General features: G+C 36.3%; 1 protein-coding gene and 1 pseudogene across 1 annotated transcript in view; one reads left to right on the top strand and one right to left on the bottom strand.

Moving 5' to 3' along the window:
• Positions 1-12,114, top strand: part of IQCM (IQ motif containing M) — a 431,659-nt gene that overhangs the window by 379,805 nt on the left and 39,740 nt on the right. The gene's annotated exons all lie outside the window — the stretch shown is intronic.
• On the bottom strand, positions 5,032-5,163 carry LOC133766174 (U4 spliceosomal RNA; annotated as a pseudogene).

The following is a 12,114-nucleotide window of genomic DNA, read 5'->3' on the forward strand; positions in this document are numbered from 1 at the left end:
ACTGTTATGAATGTTATAGATTCCTCAACATGAAACAGCATGTACGCAAGATAATTTACTTTGGCATTATCTTTTTCTAACATCAAAATATTGAAAACGAACCAAATGTCCATAAAGAATAAAACATAGTACATCCACATAATAGAATAATTTGTGCCAAAAATAAGGTATCTAACAATTAGTTATTGTAAAAGGATATTAGAGGGGCCAGCGTTCTGACACAAGGGGTTAAACCACCACCTATGATGCTGGCATCCTACACGAGTACTGGTTTGAATCCCTACTGCACCACTTCTCATCCAGTTCCTGCTAATATGCCTTGGAAAGCAGCAGAAGATGGCCTCAGGGATGACTTGGCCCCTGCACCAATGTGGGAAACCAAGATGGTTTCCTAGGCTCCTGGCTATTGTGGCCATTTAGGGAGTGAACCATCTCTCTCTCTCTCCCTTTCTCTCTCTCTATCTCTCTCTGCCTTTCAAATAAATGAATAAATACATATCTTTAAAAAGGAAATTATGAGAATAATCTCATTAATAACAGAAGCAAAAATAGTAAAATACCTATAAAGAACTTAAGCAAAGAAGTGTAAGACTTATATACTGAAAATTACAAAAGACTGATGAAAGGCATTAAACAAGATAGAAAAAAATGGAAAAGCATCCTGTGTTCAGATACTGGATGACAACATTTAGTTATCATGTCCATACTACCTAAAGCAATCTAAATACCAATGCAACCCCTATCAGAATTCCAATGACCTTTTTTACAGGAATAGAAAAAGTGATTCTAAAATTCATGTGCAATCACAAAATATGACAAATATTCAATAAGCCTTGAGAAAGAAAACAAAGCTCTAGACATCTTTGGTATCAAAATAGTTGTACAGTAATAGTATTTAAAACTGTGTTAAGGTTAAAAAGGCATATGCATAGACCAATGCACAGAACAGAGTGCTCAGAAATAAACACCCAACATATGAAGGGATGTCAAAAAGTTCATATGAGATGAGGTTAAAAGATAAAAAAAAAATACACATTTATTTCTGATCATAGGTTCTATAAAGACTAAGACACTTTCCTAAGTGATGTTGAGTCCATGCCTAAAGAACTGAGGGTTTTGAGAATTTATCCCATCAATGCAGTCTTATTTACATTATTAACTGAAGAAAAATCGATGCCTTTTAAAGACTTTTTAAGATGAGGAAACAGAAGGAAGTAATAAATATCCAAGTCAGGACTGTAAGGTAAATGCCTAGTGACTTCCCACTGGAATTTTCACTGTTGCCCTTGTTTACTGAGACGAATGAGTAGGAGCCCTGTTGTGGTGAAGGCCTCTCTAGCGAAGTTTTCCTGAGATTTTCCCTAGTACTTTCACTAGCTCTCACACATCACTGTGAATAAGCAGAAAGTCAACAAGCAAAAAGAATTGAATATCCCCAACACCTGTTACCATTACCTGTGCTGTTGACCATTTGACCAGCCCACTTTTAGTTTGTACCACTTCCACTTCTTGGTAGCCATTGCTTTTTTATTTTTTATTTATTTTTTTATTTTTTGTCTTCAGGACTGTACTAGTAAAGCCATGTTTCATCTGCTGTTAGAATTCTTTAGAAGAAATGTTTAGAATTTCCCCTGAGGCCTTCAAAGAAGGAGGTACCCTTCTCCGAAGGGAGGAGAGAACCTCCACTTTGACTATGACCCTATCGGAACAATATCAAAGTCAGTGAACTCTAAAGGCTTCCATAGCCCTGGCAACTCATGACTAGAGCCCAGGGAGATTACTGACGCCATGAACAGGAGTGTCAAATTGTTAAGTCAGCAACAGGAGTCACTGTGTACTTACACCCCATGCGGGATCTGTCCCTAATGTGTCGTCTAAAGCCAAGTGATGCTAGGACTGGTACTGAAACAGTATTTTTATACTTTGCGTTTCTGTGTGGGCGCAGACTGATGAGGTCTTTGCTAATTATATACTGAAGTGATCTTCTGTATATAAAGAGAATTGGAAATGAAAAAAAAACAAAACAAAACAACCTGGTGTTAAAATGGAAATGGCATAGAAAATTAATTATTTTGAAAAAAAAAATATGTAGGATCTCTGTCTTTAATGTGCTGTACATTGCTATTTAATGCTATAATTAGTAATCCAATGGTAGTTTTTTCACTTGATGTTGCTATATGGGCAAAATGTTGAAATCTTTACCTAGTATATACTAAACTGATCTTCTGTATACAAAGAGAATTGAAAATGAATCTTTACATGAATGGAAGGGGAGAGGGAGCGGGAGGGGGGAGGGTTGCGGGCGGGAGGGAAGTTACGGGAGGGGGGAAACCATTGTAACCCATAAGCTATACTTTGGAAATTTATATTCATTAAATAAAAGTTTAATAAAAAAAAAAAAAAAAAAAAAAAAAAAAGAATTTCCCCTGAAAGTTCAGTCTTATCTACCCCGGATTGGGTGCAACAGTTTTGGCACCCTTGAACAGAAAGTTTTCTCCACTTTAGTTTTCTAATCAGAATTGTGTGAACTGAGCCAATTGAGGTTTCTGTGGTGTTGGTCATTTCTACTGTTAATTGGCAGCCTCTTCAATTAGGGTATAACCAAAATTAATTTTTCCTCTCAAATTGACATGGGTGGTCTGCTGCACCAGGCTTCACCCTCAGCATCATGTCATCCCTTCTTAAAGCAAGTTGTTCATTTATAAATTGTTTATCTCTTTGGGGCATTGGCCCCATAAACTTTGGGTGAAGCACAGATTATTTCAGCATTCTTCCACCTAAGCTTCACCATCAGTTTGATATTTGTTCTTGAATCACTTTTAGTAGAATTCGTGTTGGTCTGATAGGGTTCTTTTCATACTGATGTTACACCCTTAATGCCTCAAACTACATCCTGCCCAGATATATAACACCAAGTTGCTATGAGTTTAATTTGGTGCTAAAAATGGAATCCATGCATAATTTTTTCATAATGTGCATGAACTTTTTGATGACTGCTATGTTTGTACTTATTTAATTAAAAAAAGAGAAAAAAAACTAGAAATTTATTAAAATAAGCAACTATGGATTTTTAAGACATTTGGGAAACAAATATAGTAATTTAATTAAGTTAGTAATTATTGAATCAAATTGATGCAGGTATTCCTTGTAGTATTATTTCAATTTTCTATGTTAACATTTTCATAATTAAAAGTTATAAAAAATTAAAATGTAAATATTAGGCATTGTTGACTTCAATGAGATGTTAATCTTTGCTAAAACTTTAACAAAAATCACCCAATGGTTTGTTAATTGCTTACTTTTTAGAATTAATGTCATAGTAATTTTGGCAATTGTCCAGCTAAGAGAATAAAATAGGACTGAGAAGTAAAGCTAATTAGGAAAAAGTAAAATTTGAGTTTCATTTATACAGAGAAAGCTGAAGAAGTGTTCTGAGTTACAAGGATTTTTATAACATGCAAAATGTCTAGTCATTTTCCCCTTCTGGGAATGGAGAACAGGTCTTAATACTAATTATAACAACTGGCATTTGCATAGCACTTTATTGTTCCCAAAATACTTTTCTGTCTTCTGATAGCTACTTAGAATAATTTAAGATTCACTCTCATTCTTTGGTGAAAACAGACACCCCCCTGACAGGTGGGTTGTACAGTTCTCCAGTGGTTTAACAGAAGTATAACTCCTTGGGATCCCATCCCATTTATGCTTTTATATTATCCATTCTTTGATATAGAAAACAAACTGTGCTTTAAATAAAGCATTAAACCCATGGCACCCATAAATAAACCATTCTCAAAAGAGCAGCAGTTAATTAGACCTGAAGTTTATTAATTCACTTACTAGTCTTTTGTCTGAAAGCCATATTTAGAAAATGATATTTCTGTAATAGAAACAGTTATCACTACTGCAAAAGTGAATCTCTACCATTTGTGTAAAGTGGCACTTGCTCAGTTTTAAAACACACACAACACCCCTAATACTTTGGATTCCAAGGCAGGTTAGCCCTTTTACTGCTGGCAATGAAAATATAATTTTCTATCTGGTTGCCATGTGTTTCCTAGAAGAATGTGCGATCAAAACAAATGTTAGCTATAGATGTGTTTATATGTTTTACTTTGTGACATCTTTCCCATTTGAATTGGCCTCTTTTAAATTCTTAGTTATCAGTGGAGTGGCTTTGGGTACCTATTTATGAATTTTTACCCTTCCATTTCCCTTAGCCAGATTTTGTTATTGGGATTTCCTTCTAAGATATTTCTGTGTTAATAAAAGCAAAATAAACTTGTCTGGAATTAGTGATTTGGACCTAAGGCAGTGTATTGTACAATTAAGCAAATTTTCTAAAAACATTTTTCTCTGATGTAAAAAGATTCAAATTAATCCTTTGTCATGATGTGATTATATATACAGAACTATTTATAGCAAATCTTTCAGATTAACTTTTTGGAATGTGTAATGTATTTGCTGCTGTGAAAATCAGATCCTACCACTTTCATGTCAGTTTTCAAGTAGTGAGATAAGATTTGGTTAAGTAGGTCATGGGCATCCACTTGTAGAGACTGGCACACTGGCAGCTACTTTGGAGGCCATAGAGACTGGCAGTTACCCCAAGTGAAATCAGAGTATCGTGTTGTGCTAGAAGGGAAAGTGAGGTAACCTGTCAAGACTCTCCATAGAATAAAAAGCCAAAATAAAAATCTTAGAGGCCCATCTGACTGAGAAAACGTTAAGAGATAGTAAATTAGGTCCCGTTCCACAAAGAACCAAAACATTGCTTAGAAATCTTAGAAATCAAAGATGCAATAAGCATGAAAAATAAAAAATATTCTTTTGTGAAATAAAGAACTCTGTCCAAAAGGAAAGGATGAAGTGTGTAACAAATATAGAACAAATGAAAAATGGAAACAAAATGTAAGGAAATTTGGCAAATAAACTAAAATGTACAACTGAGGTTAAGATATATAAAAAGGAAAGAACATTATCAAAGAAATAAAAAAAGAAGAAAAAAAAAGAAAAAGAAATTAACTTTAGACCATATCCTGTTATCAATTAGAGGAAAAATGCTTACAAATTCAGTTTTCTATGTGAATTATATTTTTCAATTAGCAATAATCATGCCTCGGATAAACCTCATTGGCTACGATACTGCCACTACGCAAAGAAGTGGAATTATATTTTTAAAGATTTATTTATTTATTTGAAAGGCAGAGTTACAGAGAGGCAGAGGCAGAGAGAGAGAGAGAGATTGAGAGAGAGAGAGAGAAGTTTTCCATCTGCTGGTTCACTCCCCAGATGGCCACAATGGCTGGAGCTGTGCTGATTTGAAGCCAGGAGCCAGTAGCTTCTTTCAGGTCTCCCATGTGAGTGCAGGGGCCCAAGAACTTGGGCCATCTTCCACTGCTTTCCCATGCCATAGCAGAGAACTGAATTAGAAGTGGAGCAGCTGGGTCTTGAACCAGCACCCATATGGGATGCTGGCAACTGCAGGTGGCAGCTTTACCCACTAAGTCACAGTGCCAGCCCTATGGATTATATTTTGAGTTAAACAAAGTCTTTGATGATTAAGAAAATTTTTTCTTAGAAATTTCAGCCAAAAGTATGGAAAATTGGTAGAAATAACAAAAAAAATACCATTCTGTGACCCTTAAGACATGAATCCAGACAAAGATAATCAATGGATGAAAGACTGACAGGTAACTTACAGTGGGAGATCCATCTGTCATCACTTCTATACTCCTAGTGTTTGTGTTCCCTCAAAATTCATTTCACGAAATCCTAACCATATGACACTGATACTCAAATGTAGAGGCCTGTGGGAGGTGAATAGTTTATAAGTATAACCCCCATCACTGGCCCCACCCCTGCCACCCTGGGAATAGAATTAGTGACATCGTAGCCTGTTTGCCTCTTCCACCATTTCAGAATGCAGCTGAAGGCTGTGTTCTATGAACCAGAGACCGTATTCTCACCAGACGACATTGAGCCTACTAATACTTTGCTCTTAGACTTTCCAATCTCCAGAATTGTGATATGTAAATTGTGGTGTTTGTAAGCCACCCAGATTAAGATATTTTGTTATAGCATTATTTAAAATTTATTTTGAAATTCAGAGTTACCTAGAGAAAGGGACAGACAGAGAGACAGAGATTTTCCATCAAAAAGTTCAATCCCCAGATGGCCACAGGGCCAGCGCTGGGCCAGGCCAAAGCCAGGAGCCAGGAGTTTAATCTGGGTCTTCCACATGAGTGGTAGGGACCCAAACCTTTGGGCCATCTTCCACTACTTTTTCCAGGCCATTTTAGTAGGGAGCTGGCTCAGAAGTGGAGCAGCCAGGACAGGAATAGGTACATATATGGGATTCCAGCTTCATAGGTGGTGGCTTTACCTGCTACGCCACAATGCTGACCCCTTGATATAGCATTTTTCATGGACTAAAACCCTGATCCCGTGTCTCTTTTAGCATCAACAGTAAGTAGACAACCAGATAATATATCACTGCTTTGGAGGGTTATATGAAATACACAGTTTCACTTGTGAAGTTCTTGGTTAGAAGAGATACAAAAAGACATTAAACCTAAATCTATTCAAATATTTTAGGTTGCCAATTTATTTTATGTGGCTAGTGAATCAAGTTAAATGAGACCACAATGGAATAAAAAAGAAACATCTATACTATAGGAGTATCTTACAGGACAACTCTCCTACTTTCTTCAAATCAATGAAATGGAAATTTTACAAGATGGGGAGGACTGCTTCAGATTAAAAGAATTAGAAGACATAACCATACTAATGTATGAATCTTATTTGGATCCTGATTCTAAAAACCTATATGTAAAAATATATTTTTGAGACAATTGAAAAAAAATATTATGACTTTGTTATGATATATAGCCAAAGAATTATTAATATTTTAATTAGGTATTATAATGAATGTGTTTTTAAAGGGAATCTGAAATATTTTGAAAAGGCACGTTCAAATGTGCTGAAATTAGTTGACATGAGGCTTAGGATTGCCCCTAATGTACTTCCACTTAAAGAAAATAAAATACACATATTGATCATTGTTAAATCTATGTGATAAGTACATGGAGTTTTTATATAAACTGTTTTGTGTTTGTAAATATTTACAATAAAAATTTATTTAAAAATGTGCCTTTTAGGGTCACCACCTTCCTCCAACTCTTCTTTCTCCTCTAATATTCACTGATGTATGGCATATTCTGAGTTCCCAATTATTTAATACAGAGGTCAATCACAGTAATAATGAATTACAAGTCCATCGACTCACATTTCTCATCTTGTTTTGTACAAGATATAGTATTAACCAATTCATTCATGCGGAATCTTCCAATTCTTACTAATCATGGAAGACAGTGAAGGGATTGCATTAGCAGAGTGGCATTATCATATTAGAATGCTGTCAAGATCACTCTGATTGCCCCCTGAAAAGTGAATTAGAAGGTAAGCAAGGGGATCCTAGGAATCCACTTCAGTAATTTATTCAGAAAACATCTGTTGAACGTTTAGTATGTGCTAAGCATGCTTCTAAGGGCTGAATAATGTAATACCAGGGATAACCATAGTTTGAATTATAGTAGTCAAGGAGAAAATGCAAAGAATTGGACTTATTCAAAAGACATTTTGAGGGTAAAATTAACACAAAAGAACTTGACAATGGTTTAGTAATGAAGGAGTCAAGTTTGACTTGTATTTCTGATTTGAGACACACAGTGGAATATCTACAGTATCAGGTTTATAAGGAGAGATTGTAAATTGTACATTGAACCTGTTAAGCTTGTTTGAGTTGTCAAGTAATTGAGATGGATATATGAATCTGGATCTTATGGGGAGAAGTCTTGTCTACTTTGAGTCTTGCAGATAAATTTTTGATTGATCTAGCAATATAAAAACAACACATCTTATCTGTTTATTTATAACAAGTAACTTTACATTAGCTCAAGGCTCACCTTCTCTATTATTTTTTATCACATCATCTTGGATTATAATTGTCTATTCCTGCCTTTGTCCCCTAGTTATTCTGATACCAGCTGCTACCATGGTTCCAGTAATCTTCTCTTTTTTATTATTTTTTATTTATTTTTTGTTATTTTTGACAGGCAGAGTGGACAGTGAGAGAGAGAGAGAGAGAGAGAGAGAAAGGTCTTCCTTTTGCCGTTGGTTCACCCTCCAATGGCCACCGTGCTGATCCGAAGGCAGGAGACTGGTCTCCCATGGGGTGCAGGGCCCAAGCACTTGGGCCATCCTCCACTGCACTCCCGGGTCATAGCAGAGAGCTGGCCTGGAAGAGGGGCAACTGGGACAGAATCCGGCGCCCCAACCGGGACTAGAATCCGGTGTGCTGGCACTGCAAGGCGGAGGATTAGCCTAGTGAGCCATGGCACTGGCCCCCATAATCTTCTCATTATACTTGCTTATTTCTCAGCTACTTCCTCATATTTGATTGTAAGGTCTTGGAAGATAGGTATCATGACTTGTCTTTTGACACTTTTCAGGCACTTAAATGTGTAAATCAGAAGACAGATAAAGACTATTTAATAATTAAACTCTGGAATATGACTGGTGCTACACCATTAAAAAATAGGCTTGTGTTAGTATATTTTAGGGTGAATGGCATCAGCAGCCTCAGGACTAATCTCTTCCCACCCCACTACTCTACACATACATTAAATTGATATCTGAATGGGATGATATAGAACATTTTAAGAACATATATATTTTTATTTTTTTCAAGTGATGAAGTTATATCTCCAATAACTGGATCACAAATATACACTGCATAAATAGCTAATGTGAAGGGAATTCTTAGTTTTTGCTATTTTCCCAAGTTACAAATAATCAAGTGTGTGACATAGCTGGGGCCTGTGAATTGAACTGACAAGACACATTGGCAGGTTAAAAGGCATACATGCTTTATTGATTTTAGTATTTTTACAGACATGATAGAGGAGGAATTAACAGAAAATGCCTTGAAGAAACAATTAGATTCAGGAGCTTATAAGTCATGTTAAAAAAAAAAAAAGATAATAGGGCTGGCGCCATGGCATAATAGGTTAATATTCTGCCTGTGGCACCAGCATCCCAAATGGGTGCCAGTTCTAGTCCCAGCTGCCCCTCTTCCAGTCCAGCTCTCTGCTATGGCCTAGGAAAGCAGTAGAAGATGACCTGAGTGCTTGGGCCCCTGTACCTGCTTGGGAGACCAGAAAAAAGCACCTGGCTCCTGGCTTCTGATTGGCGCAGCTCCAGCCATTGTGGCCATTTGGGGAGTGAATCAACGGAAGGCAGACCTTTCTCTCTGTCTCTCCTTCTCACTGTCTGTAACTCTAACTCTCAAATAAAATAAATAAAATCTTTTAAAAAAAGAAAAGGAGAAAATTTTGGAAAAGTGATTAGAAAATGGAAAAGGGGTTTGGGCTTCTGGGGTAGTAAATTGTGGGAAGGTCAATATATAGGGAGAGGAATGGAAAGATAAGGATTGTTTATTCAGTTTGTCATGCAGACTTAAATCTGTATAGCTTCCAGTGATAGGAATTGTCTCCTCTTTCTGAAGTGGTAAAGGAAAGGAGAATACCTCCCTGAAAGAAACTGATGCTCGCTTTTAGGCACAAAGAAGAGCAGAGAATTGCTCCAGTATCTGCTGCTTCTCAGTTGCTTTCAGTTCAAAATAAGTCTTTTGCCAAAGTGACACATTTTGAGGTAGCGAATTCAATCACGTAATGCAATTATAGCAATTAGTATAGATCCACAGCATTTTGCTTTACTGAATCTTAATTTCTTATCTGTAAAATGAAAAAATTGGACTGACATTATGCAGTATTCTTCTCAGGTCTCAAATTGCATTAGAAGACATACCTTTCATCATTTGTCCTATGATGATTTTCACAATTCACAGAAATTATAATTTTATAAGAATTTCCAATACAGGACTTAAGAATTTCTTTTTAAGGTTTTTATTAATATAAAAAGAACCAGATTGCATGTATTTCATAGGTACAATTCTGAGAAGTTAACCATATTTTCTTCCCTCCCAGTCTCCCTCCCTCAATTTCTCTCCCTCCTTCCTTCTCTCCTTTTTTTTTCAATTTTCTAAAGAGAGTGTCAGGATTAATTATTGAGAAACTCAGACTATCTCTCTACAGTAGATAGCTTACAGAAACACATGTCTTTTCAAACTTAATACTCCAATTTTGTAATGAAGATGTAAATATTTCTGAAACTGGCTACTCAGTTTGTGATAGAATTTTAGTTATACATTGAAAAACAGAATTGTGTGAAACATGGTTATTTATTGAATATGCCAAATGTTGTCCATCTGGTCACATTTATGTGGTATGAAGGTCTAGTGCCTACAGGAATCTGTATTATCCTAGAGAGCCATTGAGGTATATGTTCTTCATATATTATTTCAAACCTTATTTAATGCTAGAAATTCCCAAAGGTTCCTAGATTTATGAACAGGTCAAAATATATTGACTATGCGTTTGTACCAGTTTGCACCATCAACATCATTATTTAAAATGTCATTGTATGGCAATGTAAGCAGTTAGCAATCTAAACAGATTTCAGATTCCTAGAATATGAGAGGGGCTGGAACTGTGGTGCAGTAGGTTAATCTTCCGCCTGTGGTGCCAGCATCCATATGGGCACTGGTTCTGGTCCCAGCTACACCTCTTCCAATCCAGCTCTCTGCTATGTCCTGGGAAAGAAGAGCAAGATGGCTCAAGTCCTTGGGCCCCTGCACCCATGGGGGAGACCCGGAGAAAGCTCTTGGCTCCTGGCTTCAGATGGCTGCAACTCCAGCTTTTAGAGCCATTTGGGAGTGAACCAGTGGAAGGAAGATCTCTTGCTCTCTGTCTTTTCCTCTTACTGTCTGTAACTCTGCCTCACAAATAAATAAATAAAAAATTTTTTAAAAAATCCCAGAATATGAGGACACAGGAAATTCAAGATAAGCAGTACTACTGTTACTGTTAATGCTGTGTCTTCAGGTTGTTTGGTGTTTCAAGGTATTGATGTGTCAATATAATTTTTCTTTTGTCTGTTAAAGAATATGATAAAATGTCAAAATACGAATAAAACCTAAGTTTCCATTTCTATATTGCTGATCTAAACTATATATGCCAACCATTAACAAAATTGATGAGCTTAAATCTGTGTCATTATTCTAACTGATGTATCAAAGCCTCAGGGCGATTTTGCCTTTTGTCTTCCTAAAACTTAATCTGAACAATATCACTCAAAACAATCACATAATGGAGCCTTTATTGTTGGTTCATTAGCATCCAGCTACAGTTTTGCAAGGGATTATTTTCTACTATTCTGCAGGAGGTTTTTCCTTTCTTTCCATTGACATTGTGTTTTTATCTGAGAAGATTGCTGTGAGTGATTGGATGCCAAATACAGCAGGAGCTTTTTATCTAAGTGCTGTAGGAAAAAAATGACCTAGGAAAGCAGGAGAACTTTGCGGTGAAAATTAGAATTATAGTATGCCATGGTGTCATATTGAAACTAAGACCAAGTGCCAATTTCATTATAATCAGTTTACCAGGCAACCATGGAAACAGCTCTTTTGCTGACTAAATTACTATACATCCCCACATTTTGGAAGAGAAATCTACACAGATGCAGAATCTCAATAGAACAAAGCAGAGTAAAGCGTTGGCAATATTCCACTGAATTAGGACAGTGGAGACAAATAGTGTATGTAATTCATCCATTTCCCCAACTGCATCCTCACATGTATTTTTATTATAATAATACACTCATTCATTTATTCAGGGGTTTGTTGAGCAACTACAACATGCCAGGATCTATTCTAGAAACATGGCAATAGCTGTGAAATAAATAGCCAAAACTCCCTGCCAGCAAATAGTTTATATTTTAGTAGGGAGAAAAAAATAAACAATAAAAAATAAAATGCACACTACCTTATTTGATTCTAAACGCTGTGGCATGGGGGAGTTCACAATTGCACTCAGAAGGTGACATTTGAACAAAGACCAGAAAGAAGTGAGGGGTTGAGTGGAGTGAATAACAAGGGAGAATTTGCACAGGTAGGGTGAATAACAAAGGCCAGGGTCTAAGGCAAGATTGTGT

The sequence above is a fragment of the Lepus europaeus genome, chromosome 8, assembly GCF_033115175.1.
Source record: "Lepus europaeus isolate LE1 chromosome 8, mLepTim1.pri, whole genome shotgun sequence".
In the NCBI taxonomy this organism is placed as follows: Eukaryota; Metazoa; Chordata; class Mammalia; order Lagomorpha; family Leporidae; genus Lepus; species Lepus europaeus.